This window comes from Arvicanthis niloticus, chromosome 2, assembly GCF_011762505.2.
Source record: "Arvicanthis niloticus isolate mArvNil1 chromosome 2, mArvNil1.pat.X, whole genome shotgun sequence".
In the NCBI taxonomy this organism is placed as follows: Eukaryota; Metazoa; Chordata; class Mammalia; order Rodentia; family Muridae; genus Arvicanthis; species Arvicanthis niloticus.
Window position 1 is genome coordinate 57,434,396 of NC_047659.1, and position 16,137 is coordinate 57,450,532.

The following is a 16,137-nucleotide window of genomic DNA, read 5'->3' on the forward strand; positions in this document are numbered from 1 at the left end:
ATATTAATAACTGGCTTGAAGTACATTACTATATTAAGCTTCAGTAAATAATGTTATGTAATTTATGCACAATTTATTAATCATTTTATTAATTCTTCTAGATATTGTCCAGAAAGATTTCCCCCAATAATAGTTTTAGAACATGAAGATGTAGCTCAATGATTAAAAGTACTGAGGACCTGGGTTCAATTATTAGCACATATATGGATGATCACAACTATTTATAACTTCAGTCCCAGGGTATCTGATGCCCTCTTCTGGCTTCCATGGCCATTAAAAACACACTGCGTTGCTTAGACTTCCATGCATACAAAACACCATGTACATAATAAATAAAAGAATTTAAGTTTGCCTTTTTTTCAGATGTCTGTTTAGTAAAATGTCAATGATGCTGTTTCCTTTTTCTTAATTGTCATACTAGTATGCATGCAAATCTTCTATTAGAGTCATTTATTTAATTTACCAGGAAAATATTTAATTGGCCAAAAAAAAAGAAACCAGAAAAATATTTTGAACTTTTTCATAATTTTATTGATTGCTTCATATATTTTGGCTCTTTTAATAATGGTTTTCAGACTTTTATGGAAAAGTATTAGAGTTCTGTATAATTTCTTTACAGATACATATTTAAGACTCTGTATAAAGTCATACTCTCTTACAGTATAAAAATGTATCATGTGGTTTGTAAAAAGTTCAATTTGAAAGGTGACTATGAAGTCATATGTACAGTTGTATTTGCATTTTCCAAAAATTTCTTTAGTGACAAAAGTTCAATTTTGTATCTCATGGAAAATGGAAGAACACATGAATGCCAACGGACAGGAGAAGTGAAAGCAGACATAATTTGTAATATACGATGTGCAATTTTGGCATTAGTCCATAATGAAAGTGCTCATGTCTTCTGGTGATGGCAGCTCCAGTGCAGTTGCAATATCGTTTTAATTTCTACATTATATCATCTTTTTTTTTTCACTCTCTGGATAGGTTGGCCTGTGAAGAGATAAAATACATTAGAATTGCAGAGTCATCAAAACTTCCAAATGCTATTTTTATGAAAAATTAGATCCTTTCTCAATTTTGAGTATTCAAGAAGATTTAATTTAATGAAATAATTAGCCTAAAACATAAAGCCAATAAATTATGGAGAAAATTTATGAGTAAATCTTCAGTCTCTCTTTCCTTTGTATTTTTATTCTTATTAAGCCTGAACATGGGTGTTCTAGAATGAATAGTTTAAAGTGCAAAAACTCTGAATGTTGAGACCTGGGAGTAAAACCTTGAAATGTACATGATACATTTGATTATGTTAATGTTCCTGCACTGACCCAGCACGCATGGCTAAGTGACCACTGAAAGCAATGAATCTGTGAGCCAGAATAAATCTTTCCTCTTTTTAAGGTGTTGCTGTAAGTGATATTACCACAGATGTATAAAATTGGTTCATGCAGAAAGTTGATATCAAAGGTGTGGACACTGTTATCACAAAACCTTATGTGTTTCTTAGAACATTTGAACTGTTTTGGGGAATAAACAAGGTTTTAGGGATTTGAACTAGTAAAGCCCTGAAATGTTATAAGCAGACTATAATAGTAGATCCTATGCGAGTCTAGATCAGAACACTAAAAGATACTCAGAGGATGTAAATATTGAAGCCATGGCATTTCAGATTTTAATACAATATTGAAACTCAAACTGAAGGCCATTTATGTTACACTCTAGAAAATAACTATCCATAACTAATCCATAAGTAGAGTGCTTTATAATTGTGAATAAAAGCATTTACTTTAAACTGATAAACTAATTTGTCAAACATAAAAATTATAATTTTTAGGTATGAGTTTCTCAATGTGTGCGAAACTTAATAGATTAGAGAGGAACTTCCTCACTCACGTGTACTTAATCTGAAAATACAAATGATACCTTATAATTTATAATACAATAAAATAACTGTGGCTTGTTTTCTGATAATATAACTTACTGTTCAACTATCTAATCAAACTGAATTAGCTGAATGTTAAACATAGTTTTAATTGGAATCATATTAAAATTTAAATTAATATTAATTATGCTATAAAGTCATATGCTAACAACTTTTTTGTTATATACAACATAAAGTCCTAAGACAAGTGATTATAACTCTGTTTTGAAATTAACTGCAAGCCAACATACTTGAAAGTAACTTTCTACTTATATAGTATGATTCAAACTCAATGAATCTTATAATATTGTGTAATAGAGTGCTCTGGAGGAACAAAAATTATAGAGATAATTTATATCTATCAATATCTATTTTAATGGATTTATTAAATCAGTTTAAACAATATGGTCAAAACAGCCTAAGCACAATTAGTAATGGTTCGGTTCTTCAGACTGGGTGATTCAAAGTCAGATTAGTCCCACAGATTGTCTCATAACAAATAGCTGAGAATGCTGAAGTTTGAACTGCTAGTAAGTTGTGCCAGCAATCCCAATCCAAAGGCCTTGGATGTTCCTCAAGAGCTACATCTCCTCAGTCTCCTTGGGAGGAATCAGGGGACCAAACAGTATAAATTATTTTAGCCAAGACAGGGAATGCCAAGAAAGTCTGGTTTATTTTTATTTTATTATTTTATTTTTATATGCCTGTCTATTTTCTAATGAAAGATAGAGAGAATTTGAGTGGGCAGAGAGGTGGGGATCTGGGGAGGTGGGGAAGTGGGGAGGAGATGAGAAGTGTTGGGGGATGGAAAATGAATCAGAACATATTGTATAAAAATTCAAATTTTAACTTTAAAAAGGTGATTAATATTCCATGTCTTTTGTTATCTGGGTGCTATCAAAATTTGAGGTGGGTCTTCCCACATCGATTAAAGCAATAAAGAGAATCTCATAAATAGGTACCTGAAGCCCAACCTCAGAAATCAACCCTTAATTGATGCTCCCTGTTCACCTCTTTCCAACTTGTGTGAATAAAGCCAACCATCACATCTTGTTGCAACAGGGACTCCAGTTTATTATATTTTGTTGGCAGCTCATAATTATCTAGTTGTTACAAGCAGCAAAGTAATGTCCATGCTGTCCCTGGAAGAATATACTGTCCAAGTAGAAAATATCAAAATAAATTGTAAGTAAATTAATATTTTTAAGCCTGATTTGTTTGTGAGACATTACTAACTTTCATTAGTCAGAGGCTTGCATAGTTAATCTTGGCTTTTCCTATTGTTCTCTAAAACTGGAGAACACCAGGTAAACATTTAGAGCTAGCCCAAAAAGTGAAAAGAGGCCAAATGGAAGAGATTCAATGTGCTTCATATGCTAGTCCTCCAGGAATCTGCCAAACAGATGAGTGAAGGCATCTTAGGTCACTCAGTACCAGCCAACTCTTGAATTGCTGACAAGTTAATGAAAAAGCCCAGCAGAGGACATTTAATTTGGATGATTCAGGAAAGCATACAACCAAAAGCAAAATTGTTATCTGAAAAAGCGGTTTAAATTCTGTCAGGTATTTGTGCAGTGTGTTGCACGGTGATAGCATATAGAAAACGTCAATGGATGCTACCAGCAAATGTGCAAAGGTCACACTGACAGTCCCAACTAGACTTATTTTCTCTAGTTAATTCGTCATGGCAGTGCCATCATATCTCCACTTCTTTCATTCATTTAGTAGTAGATATTTAAAAAGATTTGCCTTCTACATCTCACTCCTCATTTGGAAGTGTACTGTGTATTTATTAAATGTCTTTTTCTTGCTTTATTATACAGCTTAATGCCAAGAACCAGATATTGTGTATAATACTAGAGCAATGAATATTCATTGTTCTTCTAAACTACTTTCCTTGGACGCCTTGGGTGTGTTTGTTATCTAGTAACTCATCTGGACTATATTTGTAAAGTTAACTCTCCCTCCTTTTGACCTAGTGTAAACCTTTTAGCATTCCTTATGGAGTATTCCTTGGGTTAAACATCAGCTCTCTGATCACCAGCAAATTTCATTTCGGTCTCTTCAATTTCATCTTTCCTAAATCTTCCTTGTTAAATGGTAATTCTGGTTATTCTCTATTCTGATAGTCAGCTGTTATTTTTTTCTAATAGGCAGCAGATGCTCTATTGTCGTAGATAATATCATGGGGAGTTTCTTGTTTCCCCGGTGAATCCTGGAAATAGGATCTCCTTTGCAAGACCAGAAGGTTGCTAGTCTTTGAGGCTAACTCAACAAATTTTCATTGTCATATTTTGCACTAGTTTTCTGTTTTAAATGTCTTCAGCACCTATCATTGTATTAAGATGTCAAATATTTTCCAGTCCTGCCTTAGTTACTTGTAGTAAACTTGCTGTTCTTTGTTTTGAATAAAAGCAATCTCACTAGGCAGTCTAGACAGATGTCTGTCTTGTTGACCTGAGATTTGGCATAAGAATATGAGTTGAGTTTTCTCAGAATATCCTTGTTCTTCTAGCAGGACTCTACCAAGGGGTGATAATTTCTGTCTTTCTAGGTCTAGCTCTTTTGAGAGGAACTTCCTTTTATAAGCTGCCTCTGGTAAAGAGAATTGTAACTCAGTGTTCTCAGAATGCTGCATTTGAGACTGAGATTCTGCATTGTGGTGGCTGGAAGTGCAGTAAGGAGACCTGAGTCCACCCCGTTTTTTGGAATAGAAATTTCAAGACCCAGAGGTAAGACTAACATTTTCAAGATGCCTCTCATACCAGAAAATTATAGACTTGAATGAAAGAAATTATATCCCTGTAAACAAGGAATTGGTGGGGAACCGGAGACTGCTCTCTTGTTACATTTTATCGTGTGTGTGTGTGTGTGTGTGTGTGTGTGTGTGTGTGTGTGTGTGTGTGACGGGAGAAAGGGAGGGAGGGAGAAAGGAGGGAAAGGGAGCAGAAAGAATGGAGGAGAGAGAGAGACAGAGAGAGAGAGAGAGAGAGAGAGAGAGAGAGAGAGAGAGAGAGAGAGAGAGAGAACACATGCATATATGTTAAAGAGCTCCTGTAGAGGTCAGTGCTCAACTTCTGTGAATCATGTCTCTCCTTCTACCATTTGTGTCCCAGAGCACAAACTCATATGCACAGGCTTATTTTTCCCTAGTCAGAGAAAGATTTGATAACACAGGACCAGTAAGGATCTGTAACCCAACTGATTTGAAAACAAACCAAAACCAAACCAAACACACGAACAAACAAACAAAAAACAGTGGCTGGCTAGCAGTGGTTCTAATTTGGGAGCTATAAATGCTTTACAATTACTAAGATAAATTCTATAATTATTGTTATTGTCATATTAAAGATCAAACAAGCACTTCACGGATATGAGGAAATCTATAGATAAATGTCTTTGGACTGCTGAGATGTCTCAGCAGTTAAGATCACTCATTGCTGTTGCAGATAACCTGAGTTGTACTAGGAGCATCCACCTATGTCTTTAACTCCATGGGATCTGATGTCCTCTTATGGCTTCTCAGTACACACACACACACAAATTAAAAAATTAAAAGAGAAAACTACCTACAGTCTCTATATAGTTGTTTCTTCTGAAGCGGAAACTTAAGGGTTCTTTGGAAAGTCAGTGGTAGTATTTTGCTGGACAAACACATGAAGGAATGTTTAGCTGAAGTAGACTCAGGTGAAGGACTAAGGCAGACTTGTGAAGGAATGTTTAACTGAAGCAGAGATGGGGGATAAGATATTCTGCTAAAGCAAGCACTTGAAAGAACACGAGATGAAAGACTTTTTCTAATGAGATGCATGTGTTGTACATTGTGTAGTTGAGCTGCATTTGTCAGGACTCCATAGAGAGAAACACTCCCTTCATCCCCCCCTCAAAAAAAAAAAAAAAAAAAAGTTGGTGATGTGCTGCAGTTTCTTGCTGCTTCTGCAGACTTCAGCTGATTGGTAGAATAATGTCAGCTGAGACAGACCCAGGTGGTGAGGCAAGACACCTGGAGGACAAGTTATGTTTGGAGTGTATAAGTAAGACTCATTGGAACAGTGACAGAGGCTGAGATTGGCTTACTTCCAAAGGTATGTGTGTAATGCTTGTGGGTCTTTAGCCTTTGATGATATTGGCTTCTCTGAGAAAGGCACACAGACTAGAACTTCTCCTCCTTATCCCTCCTGCTGACTGGTAACAAGGCTGAAGCGTTGCTGTCTTTGCTAGGTAGTGCTACTGCTGCTGATTCCTGTTTGCTATCCCTATTCTACTAAACTGGACTGCTGGTGTAGTTGTGAAGTGGGTTGAACTGCCGCTGCTCACCTGTGAACTGAACTGCAGATTTCTAGACAACACAGAGGGGAGTTGCTCCAAAGAATGTTTCTAAACAGATCCACTTCCCCCATATCCTTTATTTTCCACTACTTCTGGTGACTAGTGGGGTAAAGGGAGGCTAAAGCATTTAATGATCATTAAAATAAGTTTTGAAAAAATTAAAGTTATCCCATTCTGAGTCTACACCCTTGCTACATCCAAGTGGTTCAGGGTTTGAGCAGTTCTCAGGTTATGATGCAACCACTGTGACCTTTGCCTTTGCTCTGCTATCAAGAATCGACACTAATACTCTGGCAACTTAAATTCATATAAACCTTTTCTTATGCAAGTTACCCTGGTCATGGTGTTTTAATTATACCAATATAGAAGTAATACAATGTTAAGACTGATATTAATATTTAATGTATTTTTAAATTTTAAATTTACTAAAGAATTTCATTGATTTTATACATGATATTGTCTTCTACTATGCTTAGAAAGAAGTATGTATTCACGGTGAGTCAAAAATCATGTGTAAGATAACTGTGATAGAAGTGTAAATATCTACAGAATTCAATAAACTACCATCAAAAGAACAGTATTTTCTCTGTTATAGTTTTATGCATAGCATTTTAAGATTCATATTTTGGGGAATAATCCCAATTTGCTTTTACTGAAAATCTTCAACCACTGCTGAGGAACAGATGAATCCTTTTTATGCCAAAATGAATTTCTTTAAATAAATTATAGATGAACACACAAAAAGTCATTGAGTGGGAGAAGGCTGATATCTCTGCCACTGTGTGATATGTTTTACTCTTCTACAGTGCCACAAAAAAAGCTAAAAGCTAAATTATGGGTTAGGAACACTTAAAAAATGATCAATATTCCAACTATAGAAAAAGAAACCCCATGATTTTGTTAATTTTTAGAAGCCATGAAACTAGTAAAGAGAAAGTAGAGAATTTACCTACATAGGAGTATTTATGATTTAGTAAAATATAATACAAAATAAGAAAAATTTTAAAGTGGTCATTCTGAAATTTGGTGTGTATGAGCAAGTATATAAAAGAAACCATTTAGAAGATTAATAAGGAGCCATGCTGCTATGTTCCACCATGGATTTGCTTTAATAATTTTCTCTGGTAAGATGGATTCACTTAGTATTTTAAAGATGACTTCTTTTTTTGCAATTATGACCTCATATAATAGAAAATTGAAAATTATTTTGTTATCTACATATACCAATGACTTTCATGATGAAAAACACATCTCCTCTCTGTCAACTTTCTTCTCTCCTCACCATCTGCCAAATAACTTTGATTACAACATAATGCTGAAATGATTCATTAAAAGATCTTAAACAATTAATTGATAATCTCATGCATTAAAAGAACATACAAACATATGATTACATTAACATATAAATTATCTAAAATCTCTGCATGCAATCCTCTTAGTCTTTTTATACTTTTCTTTTTATTCATCTTTGATACAATTTCTTTAAACCTTGAAATATGATTCCGTTATTATTACCTAAGTATTTGGGGACATTTAAAGATCATTTTCTATATGGCTGACTCCACATTATCATTTTATCTCTAATTTTAAAATATTTTTTAACAAATTTTATTTTCCACTTCTCTACTCAATATTTCTATCTGGAAATTTTTTGACATAGGAAGATTAAGTTCTTGCTTGTGATATGAAGTTGCCTCGATATCATAAAATAATAGCTTTATAGAAAATATCATTAGTCAGTATCAGTAGGATACATAAGCATCAGTGGCAATGCTGATCCACTGCTATTATTATTAGACCTGGATATTTTTAAATGCCTGTTAACCATTTTAAAATGAAAAGAAAATTTAAAAAAATAAATAAACATCTTCCACAATTGCTTTGTATCTTGTCTTGCACAAAACAAGGATTCAAATAATATACTTTTAACTGATTTTACATATATTTTGTTCCCAATCTCAAGAGCTTTATTTTCTAACTTTTAGAAAAGGCTTTATTTTTCTATTCTTTCTTGAATACAATTTAAGACGAAAATACATAATATCACTGCCAAGTGAAATAGAAGGTAGTCCAAGCCATTTTACCATGTGTTCTTCATATTTTATAACTCATGGAAAAATTCTAGACAACTATTCTCACTCCATCTAGAAGTAAAGTTCTGTGCGTGGTGGGGTGTGATCAAGGATGTGGGAAAGGCATTGTGGCATTGCACTGGGAAGCAGTACTTCACTGAGGAGAAAAACCAAATTAAAACAGACTTTTGGAAAGATTTTTGTTTTCTTTTGTTTTTAAAATGTATTTGGGCTGGAGAGATGGCTCAGCAGTTAAGAGCACTGACTGCTCTTCCAGAGGTCCTGAGTTCAATTCCCAGTGGCCACATGGTGGTTCACAACCATCTGTAATAGGATCTGATGCTCTCTTGTGATGTGTCTGAAAACATCAGCAGTATACTCATGTATATAAACTATAAATAAATCTTTTAAAAAAAATAAAATATACTTTAATCATTTTCTCCCTTCCTCATCTCCTTCCAGTGCCTTGGTGTTCCATCATAGGCATTTCCACAGATATATACGACTATCACTACTTTAAATTTATACTTTGGTTTCACATGGATTTGTTTATGATTGATGATCTGATACTTTAAGCAATGTTCTTATTTGCCTTCTGTATATACATCCTCTTTAGGAAGTGTCTCTTTTATCATTCATTGGTTTTCTAACTTTATTTTCAAAACCTAAGTTCTAGAAATTCTTAATTTTTAGATAGGTTTGTTTTTTCAGATATGATTCCTTCCATTTTCTGTTCATCTTTCTATCTTATTAGAATTTTTATTTTACAAAAAAAATGCTTTTCAATTGTGATAAGGATGAATTTCTTATTTTCCTTGTATTTGATCATTGTTATGGTCTTAGATCTTGTTTTGCTCCTATGTTCCATAAATTTAGTTTGACTTAGCTTATTTCTAATGCACTCTAGAGAAAGTTTCCAAGGCTTTGTACAGTAGAAATCCCTTTACAGAGCTCATAGAATGGCTGATAACCTGAGTTTCATCCCAGGGTTTCACATAATTGGCTTGAATGGACCCAGTACTGAAAGCTGTTTTCTCAGTTCCACATGTGAACTATAGCACATACATGTGCAAAACAAAATAAGTATACAAATAGATAGATAATAAATGAATAAATTTAAATAAGATATAAAAAAATACTATGTTAGTCACCAATTATACACAGCTGTTCCGTAGAAATTAAGATCAATTTTCACATAGACTCAAAAACTGCAAATGAGTTTATTTATAGCTGCAGGTTGTTTTTTGGTTTTGGTTTTCTTTTGCCTAGAATTAAAGACGAATGAAATATCTCTTGATGATAAGTGATTAAATACTCCATGATGGATCCATGATATATGTGATACAACCAATGAACAGAAAGGGTAGAGATATTTATGTGCACAATTTCAGTAGACCATGCAAAATGAAATAATGCTTTCTGAATAAATTCCACTATAGGATCACAACTATTAACATTTAAAAAATACAATAATTTTAAAGATAAGAAACTTACTGCTGACTTTAAAAATCAACTGTAGGGTACATGTTATATGGTGTGGCAACAAAACCTTCATGAAAGTTGTTATGGGAGTTAGATTGAGAATCTTGATTGTAGTGGTAACATAAAATCTTGCATGTGATAAAATAATACAGTTGTAAAATTCAATGCATACTGTGAGACATGAAAACATGGCCCCGAGGACTGGCCAGTTGAAGTTAAGACCAACTCAGATGAAACATAGTAAGGAATAACTTGGGGTCAACGATAGAAAAGTAGATTCTCATAGCACAGAGCGTAGCTATTCTGCCCAGCTCTAGTGTTGATTAAGGATTATTGTAAATATAAAGATTGTGTGTATCTTTTGTCTGGAAATAAATGATCAAGGTCGGGTAGGAACCCCAGATTGAGATTAAAAAATATTCTACAACTCATAATATGAGAATATGTAGTGTGAGAGATAATCCAAAAAACTATTACATGGGAAGAATGACCTTCATGGCCTGGAACTCTCTCCTGAACTCACACATGATTGTTTTGGCTTACAGGTGATTTCTATTCCATGATCTTAAGGCCCAATTTGGTGATATTCCTTTACTTGGAAAGTCCCATTTGGTGAGACACCGCTTCTCCCAGAAACCAGTAAGAAACTCCAACTGACTCTTCAGTGCTGCCTTCTTGACTTGGTTTCTGCTGCACACTTTGCACACTGGGTGTGACAAATCTTTGATAGCTGCTGTTTCTCTTTATGTGCTACTCACAATTGATTCTTTTACTTTTATAGTCATTTATTTAGTTCATTCATTCATTCATTCATTCACTCATTGAAAACTGAAAGCGGACCTGTTGTAGATTATTTTCTGAACTATTGAAAACATGTGATGGTTAATTCTGTTTTCATTTTGACTGAATTAAGACATATCTAAGGCTTTGCTGAATGTTACTGACATGTGCAAGTGTGTGAGAGAGAGAAAGAGAGGGAGAGGGGGAGGGAAAAGGGGTGGGGGTGAGAGGGACAGAAAGGAACAGAGAGAGAGAGAGAGAGAGAGAGAGAGAGAGAGAGAGAGAGAGAAATGGAAGAAGGTTAATCCAGAGGTTAATAACTGAAAGGGGAAGCTATGCTCTGAATGTGGATAACATCACCCCATGAGATGACATCCCAGACTAATTTAAACAGAGAGGGAAGAGAAAGCCAATTCACAGCTGCCTCCTTTCTTTTAGTTCCTGAGTAGTGGAGGATTGAGTAAGCAGCTTCTCAATGCCAGGATTTGCACCATGTAGACAGCATTCTTTTAAGCATGCTTCTAAAGAAACCAGGCATTTCAACTTAAGATGCTTCATTTCAAACATTTCCTAAAAGCAGTAAGAAGACTATGATCAATAGCGTTAACATAGAAGACAGTATTGTAACATAGAAGACAGAGAATGGGATCTACCTCTAGGTGGAGACATGTCCTTGTCTACTCACTTAAAAGTGAATCTAAAGTCACCTACAAGGTCAAGGGACCACATCTCAAAGAGACAGATGTACCTCAGAGTATCCTAAAAGGGAGAAAGAACAGTCATTTCTTTAATGAGAAAACTTTTTTTTTTTAATAGAATTTCTAAACTGTGAGCAATTGCTTCAAGGTTATAGCTTAACTTTTTCTTTTTTTTTTTCATTCTGATTTTGAACTCCTGACCAGACCCCAAGTACATTCTTTCTGGCCCTTTGAGCTCTCTTATTATTTGTCTGAAGTTTCTACCCTCATCATTTGTTATTGCTAACCTTAATGCCTGCTTAGTGCAACCTTTTTTCTTTCTCTGCTCTGCCTTCCTTCCTTAGAAAATTTCCCTAAATTTGGTCTGTGAATATGAATATAATAGCATGCTATAAGATGAACTTCTTATTTTGAGATAAATAATTTTTTTATACTGCTATGTTTTCTTCATTTTGTATACAGATATATCTAAGTTAACTACTTAGGAATTTATTCCTGTAATTTAAATATGATTTTGATATGAATATGTGATAATTCTCTTTCTGTCTCTCTCTGTGTATGTGTGTATATGTATCTCTCACTCTCTTTGTGTGTGTGTGTGTGTGTGTGTGTGTGTGTGTGTGTGTATACCATTAAATATATGGGAAGTTGCCAAGATTACCTAGGCTTCTTTAAACTTTAATAATATTATCTCTCTTATTTTCTTTGAGACCATCCTTAAATAATTTTATTAACAAGATTGAACACCCCAAGAGAGACCCTGATTTCTTTCTTAACTGTAAGGTCTTCTGTAGTTATTGGATATGAGAATCTGAGTGAATGGTAAATGTGGATGTTTCAGCTCTTGGCCATGAGGAGTGATTTAGATTATTTCTAAGTTCCCTTTCCTTTATCTCATTTTCAAATCTGTTTTAGAAACTAAGTTCTTCCTCATATTCCCTCTCTACATCCACTGTATCAGTTTATTACATACACAGCTACTTTATCCCCTTAGAAAAACAGAAAATCAAGAGAGGACAGTTATTAGTAATTTTATCTGGATTAAAGATGCCAATTCACCATTCTTTGGCCATTAAACTAAGACAAATATAAAGATGCAAATTGAACCTAGTATTATTTAGTAAATTATGTGCTTTGTTTGTGTAGCTGAATCTGCATGTTTACTTAATGGTAGACACACACACAGAGGAGAGAGACATATCATATATTCCTATCAAAATAATTCTCAAATTATATGCATAAATTTGCTCAATAGTTTCTTTAGATATGACTGTCCACAAAATGGAATAAACATAGTAGTATAGAGAAATTATTTATCTCAAAATAAGAAGTTCATCATATAAGGTGTTATGCTGACACTCAGAGACCAAACTTAGGGAAATTTTCTAAATATAGTATTGCTGAAAAAAGGGATACAGATATCTAAAACAAATGTAATTTGAATGACATGAACAGTTTTGAGTAGGAAGTTTATAAGTGATACATGTGACAAATTGCTGGACTTACAAAATAGTCAGGCTAGGATCCACAATTAAGTTGAGACTTAGGCAATTTGGACAAAGATGAAGAAAATGAAGAAGTTAGCTAAGTAGACATGAGAGGTGAGTTCAGGAGCTAAACTTTAAAAATAAAATAAAGGCTGTTTTTCAGTGAGAAGATTAAAGTGCAGCTTTAAACATTGAAGCAATCATTCAAAAGCAAGTCAGCTAGTCTTCTGATTATACCAGGCGAAGTTTGGGAGGGACATTTAAATTGGGCATGATCACATATAGATGGCATTTAACACTATGCCACTAGATGATATTTCCAAAAGAGTGAGAGTAGATAAAAATGTGGAGAGAAAAAGGTCTAAATTAGAGAATTCCAAACTTAAAATTCCCACATTGGACAGAACTAGAAATGGACTGGGAGGTGACAGAAATGACGTGGAAGGAAGTGTACCCAAGACCTTGCAGGCCAAGCTTCAACAACAGCTCAGAACCATTTCCATAAAGAAGTTTACTACACCTTCTTCATGAGTTCTATTGGGGAAAGCGTAATTTTAGGCAGTAGATTGGTGAACTGTCTAATTGTGAAAAGACACATTGTGCTGTAAGTTGAGTCTTGGCTTTTGACAGACTTTCAAACACTTACTAATACCATAAGTAAACAATTCAGGGACAGATCCCTGTAACTCTCATTCACTCAGAATTCCTGACCCAGAATTGTTCTGTCTAAAAGAACTACAGGGAAAAAAAATAGAAGACTGAAGGAAAGGGGGTCTAATGACCAGTCCAACTTGGCATCCATCTCACGAGTGGGGAGCCAATGCTTAACACTACTATACGCTGATGATGTGCTTACAGATAGGAGCCTGGCATGGCTGTCCTCTGCAAGGCTCCACCAGCAGCTGACTGACACAAAAGCAGATACTTACACACAACCATTGGACAGAAGTCAGGGACCCCTTTTGGTTGAATTAGGGGAAGGATTGAAGAAGCTGAAAGGGAGAGCCATCCCATAGGAAGACAAGCAGTCTCAACTAACCCAGACCCCAGAGAGTTCCCAGAGCCTAAGCCACCAACCAGAAGCATAAAGGGGTTAGTATGAGGCCCCTGGCACAAATATAGCAGAGAGCTGCATGATCTAGCCTCAGTGGGAGAGGAGGTGCTTAACCCTTGAGAGACTTGAGGCTCCTGGAAAGGGGGAGGCCTGATGGGGTAAGGAGTACTCTCTCAGAGGCAAGAAGGAGGAGGGATGGGATGAAGAATGGAGGGTACTAAAGGGAAGGAATAACTAGAATGTAAATAAATAAAATAATTTAAATTAAAAAATAAAATTAACAAAAAATTTAAGCAACTTTAGGCCAACTTAAACTAAAGACTTCACAGGGACAGACACTAACACTGAAAATACAATCTCAATCATTTTGTTTTCCTTGCCTTGTGCTGAAAATATATTTGGGGTTTAGATTAGATTTTCCACAACAGTAAAGAAATTGAAGATGGATGGATATGCCCTTTGTGAACTCAAAAATAATTTATGGATAATTTTCAGCAAGGTTTTGAGAAGAGTTTGGAACAGTGGCCCATACCTATTATCCCAGCACTCTGGCCATGGCAGAGAAAGTTTGATTTCAAATTGTAGAAACGTACATTGATCCCAGCATCTCACTCAACTTTCCAACCCTATGTATCATATTTCAGTATGTAAAGAAAATCAAATTAAATTTCTAAAAATGATATTCACAGCCACACCTCCCCCCCCCCCAAAAAAAGGAACAAAGCAGTATCTGCGTTGGCTGTCTGGCCCCTTAACCAATGACAAAGTTCTGTTCACATCTTTAAAAATACCACAAAAACTAACCAGTTGTGTCATTGAAGCAATTTGGGATGTCAACCAAAGAAAAAATGATCAACAATTTTCCCCCTAAAACAGCACAAACAAACATGGCAAAAAATGACAGTGGACTCCATATCTGCATGTTAGCAGTAGGACAGAGTTTTATTTAAAAGGCTAGTCGTTCGAATACTATTGCTTGAAGTTCTCTGGTAGGTATAAAATGTAGTAACATACACATATGCAAGAGCTGAAAGCCAGCTCACAGGACTAGTTCATCCTTGGTCAAGAGAAACTACATGCCCATGCTGCAGTAGTGACCTAATGGATTCATTTGGACCATACTCCCACTCTTCGATGAACACAGAGACACCTGGGTAGAAAATGTTCTTTTTACACACAAAATTCTGGCTTAATTAACTCTCCTTCCTAAAATTATACCACAGTTCAGAAAACAATCTGTCATTGAAAAACTCAAGAATTTGGGCTACTAAAAATATAAAAGGGAATTGTACTATAGTAAACAATTTTGGTAAACACCATGTGTATCTTCCTGTTGCTAACAAAGACATGATACATTCACTACACTATGCATTAAATTCCTACACAGATGCTCACCAGGAATAAACACGTCAACATCTATCTTTCTCAGTGAGGTATAGGTCTCAGCACAAACCAACAACAGTTCCTCTAAGAGCTCTGATGGCTGCTCTGCAAGCAGAACATAAAGCCCAGATCATAGCTACTGAATGTGACAAAAAAAAAAAAAATTAAAAAAAAAAATTAAACAAAATCACTGCAGAGCACATTTAATGAATTACTTCAATCCCCAACCTGGTCCAGTGAAAATGTTTGTAGATCCAGTTTATACGAGTCCATAGACATATTGGATGATCAATAATCTATTGTTCTCTCAAGTGGCAGTTTGTGTAGCTCAAGCAAACCAGTGGGAATGTGAAGAGCTCTCTTGAAATCTCAACAAAGACACTAAATTATATAAGGAACCTTAAAAAAAAATCAATAAGGCACCTCCATGGTGATGCATGCCTTTACTCTCAATCCTCAGGAGTCCAGAGGCAAGCAGATCTCTGTGAATTCAACACTAGCCTGGTCTACCTAGCAAATTCCAGGCTAGGCAGAGCTACACTGTGAGACCCATTTTTATTGATAGAATTTAAGAATTAAATCAATTAAAAAACAAACAAACAAGCAAACAAACAAGCATGTCTAGGGATTACCTTAGTAGCAGAGCACTTGCTTAGTATGTGCTAGGCCCTGGGTTTGATCCCAGTACTGTAAAATATATGTATTTATATATACTATATATAAAACAAAAACAAACATATACACCTTAAGATAATACAAAATTTGAAATAACATCAGGCATGATGGAATGGGAAAAATTCTGACACCCCCCACCCCGATCTTCTACACCCAAAACAAAAACAACAGGTTGGGGGGATGACAAGCAGAACTCTGGGTGATTAACATTACACAGACCTTACATCACAAAACACCACACAGAATGAGTTATACATTA